The following is a 3,554-nucleotide window of genomic DNA, read 5'->3' as shown; positions in this document are numbered from 1 at the left end:
TGCCCCGCGGCTGGCGGCGCTGAGGCGGCGCGGGGCTGTCAGCGCGGCGGGGCTGCGCGCCCCCCGCCTCCCTCCCGCCGCTGTCCCCGCCCCGGCGGAGCCGCGGCCGCCGGCGGAGACATAACAAGTGACGTGTGCGGGCGGGCGGGGACCGGCGGAGGGAGCGAGCGAGGGAGCGAGCGGGGCCGCGCTCGGCCTGCCCTCCGTCCGCCCTCCGCCCGCTATTCGGGACCGCGGAGGTTCGCACAGCCCCGGCCCCGCCGCCCCTTGCCGGCTGACGGCAGCGCCCTCACCGCGCACGGGAGAGCGCCGGAGGCCTGCCGAGCGAATGGGCTGCGCCGTAAATAAAGAGGTTGTGCCGTAGATAAAGGGGTTGTGCTTGCCCTAGGCATCAGCTTTAGAGCCGATTGCTGTGGTTGCTATAAAATAAACCTAAGAAAACACCAAGAACGGGCAAACTACAACCCAGCCTGACGTTTTTCATTAGGAGAAAGGTGTTCGTGCAGACAGAGCTGAAGTGCTTGGACAGTTCACAGGATCATAGAATCATTGAGGTTGGAAAAGGGCTCAGATCACCAAGTCCAACCACCAACCCATCCCCACCATGCCCACCAGCCATGTCCCTCAGTGCCACATCCCCAGGCTCTTGAACATCTCCATCAATGGTTTGACAGCAACCCAGTGGGACTGCTTGATCATAGGATCACACCATAGAATGGCCTGGGTTGAACAGGACCATAATGATTGTCTAGTTTCAAGCCCCCTGCTATGCACAAGGTCGCCATCCAACGTAGACCAGACCACTTCACTGGGGTTCTGCACAAGAAGTGTGAGAAAGGCTGTAAAGAGGTGATTTAACCTGCTTCAAAACACACTGCAGTCACACTTGGTCTTTGAGATGAAGGCTCTCCTCTGAAGGGAACTCAGCATCGCCTCTGTAGGTTTAGTTATTTTAAGAAACCACAGTTTGCATTAAAATTGCCAACTCATACACAAACACAGAAATAGCACAGCTTCATTTAAAGAATACTGACAACCCCTCAGAGCACACATGCTTAAGTAATTCTGCACTAAGGCATAAAAATCGAATTTTAACATAAATATTGACCTGTAAAAAGCATCTAAATGGCCACGGTCTTCAGAGCAGTTAAAAAACAGTTAGAGGGTTCTTACATGTTGATTTGAAGGGGTAATAAGCACTAACCATTACACCCACATCAACCACTGTAAAAAATGAAATACGAACGCTGTTCTTGTGCTCCACCTGCCTTATCCCACGCATCCTTATGCCTGGGCATCCTGGATGCAGGTTCAGCCCATGTTGTCCTGTTTAGCTTTGCAGGTGACTGCACAGCCACGATGGCCTCTTTGAGAACGGCTATGCTTTCTATCGCAGGGGGCTCGTTTTGTTTCTGGAAAAGGGAAGAGAGATTGCAGAAATACCTGCTCACAAACTAAGTCCTCATAGGCTTCTAAATGTTCTGTGTTGTACTGGGAGCCGTACAACTCCTTATTCCTCGTAATTGTAATGTGGTACAGTAAAGATTAGAGGAGGGAAGAGTGGACTGCATCAGAGCTGCTGCTGTTGCTCAGCTGAATGAATATAAAGGGGTTTCAGCAGCTCAGTCTGATTTGGAGTGAGCTTGCACAGAAGGTACTGGAGGAAAAAGTGACAGAGCTTGTAGGACAGGCTGTAGCCCTCTCCTTCACAGTCACTCAATTTTTTTAAATCCCCTTCAAGGACCCATCTCCCTGATGAGAAAGTGTCTGTGGCACAGCATCAGTAAGATTAATCCTTTCCCCTTGGCAAAAACAAAACCGTGAGTGGCTTTGTTATTGCAGTTGGCAGAGCCAAGGGATTTTCAATAAAAAGCACATTTAATGTCACCTGTCGCTAGGACCAGAGGTAAGCTCCCCTGGAGTGCTGAGAACACACTGCAAGACCACATTTCTTTTTCTAAAGTTTCACAGAGACCCTTTACTTTCATCATGCATGCAAGAAGCTGCCCCATTTCCCTGCTCTCCCTGTTTCCTCCCTGTATCTTTTGGCTGTGTGCTGAGCTGAGGGATGCCCTGCTTCCTCCAGCTGGAAAGCACCTAGCATTAATTAAGGCTACGCTCACAGCTCAACTATTTGCAACACCAACTGCTGGGGAGGTTGTCACAAGTATGTTATTTCCTACTGCTCATGGGCTGAGTTAAATGAATTCTTAACATTCCCCAGTGGTAATTGATGATGAGTCCCCTGCAGATACTAAGCTAATCATCTGCCAAAACTCAAAACCCTGGAGTAATTTTCAAGAAAGTAAAACTATTGTTTCAAACCGCTACCCAACACATACGCACCCCAAACAATCCAAAGCAAAGCAACTGTGAGCACAGCAGTACAAAGACAACAGAAATGTGAGGGAGAGGGAAAAACGCAAGTGAAAAGCAGGGCAGGGATGGGTATGAGCAAGAACCACAGGCGATGGGTTAGCCAAAGGCCTGGGGGACAAGAGGGATAACACTAGGAAGCTGCACAGCGGGCTTGGGGCCTCTGTGCTGAAATACTGGTTCTGCAAAGATTTGTTTTGAGCAGCACCAAGGGCTGCACTTGTACAAACCTGAGGAGCATTCGCATATCCACAGAATTTTGGGTTTTTTTTCTCCCTCCCTCCAACTCATGTTTAATATGCTGAGAAAGAATTCCTAAGTGAATACTGTCTTTACATCTTTAGTTTACAAACCTGATGTGTTATTTTCTAGATGCGGCTGACATTTGTTGGTTTCTAGCTGTAACTCAGAATGTCTTTGACATGTCACCTGCAAACAACTTTTCAGAGAGTTATAATTAGCTGGAAAATTTGAATACCATAGCAGTGAATTAAAAATTCATTTGGGGTGAAGACAAACAAGACACGCGCTGACATTTTAAAGACCTTCGGGTTAACTCAACATAATTAGCAATATTAAACAGTCATCAGACAGACAGTTCTGTGCTCACTGAGCAAATATTACAGATGTAATGAGAACTAAATATGTAAATTCCACCTTTAAACAAAACCCAAAGCAGAGATCTGCTTCTACACCATCTTGGTTAAAAGAATATTTTACTTGGATTTCTGAGAGAATGAGACCAAATCCTCAGAACTGAGACAGACATCTTTTCTTGTCAGACAGCCAAATCTGAAGACTCTGCTGCCCATTGATAAATGGCAAGAATTCCCTCTCCTCCTTCATTGTTTCCTGTGAGCAGCTGCTGGCTGGGCACCCTGGGAATACAGACAGTAATCCACCTTCAATACCCAGCCATCTACTGGGAACATTAAGACAAGTATTGTCATTTTTTAAGTCAATACAACTGAAGACTGAAAATCTTAATTCCATTCCTTATCGTGTTAAAATATTATTACCCCCTTTTTCTTGGACAGTCTGAATATTGCCACATAGCAAGATCAGTCAACTAACATTTAAGCTACTAGAAACCCAGTTTTACCATGAGTCAGCCACTCTGTAAATATAATTGGCAGGAGTTTAGTAACATATAGTCTTCTTGGATTACATTTTAAACA

The sequence above is a fragment of the Centrocercus urophasianus genome, unplaced genomic scaffold (genome assembly GCF_019232065.1).
Source record: "Centrocercus urophasianus isolate 14NV4802_14NV808 unplaced genomic scaffold, USGS_Curo_1.0 seq_13, whole genome shotgun sequence".
Taxonomy (NCBI): domain Eukaryota; kingdom Metazoa; phylum Chordata; class Aves; order Galliformes; family Phasianidae; genus Centrocercus; species Centrocercus urophasianus.
Note: the sequence above shows the minus strand (reverse complement) of the source record.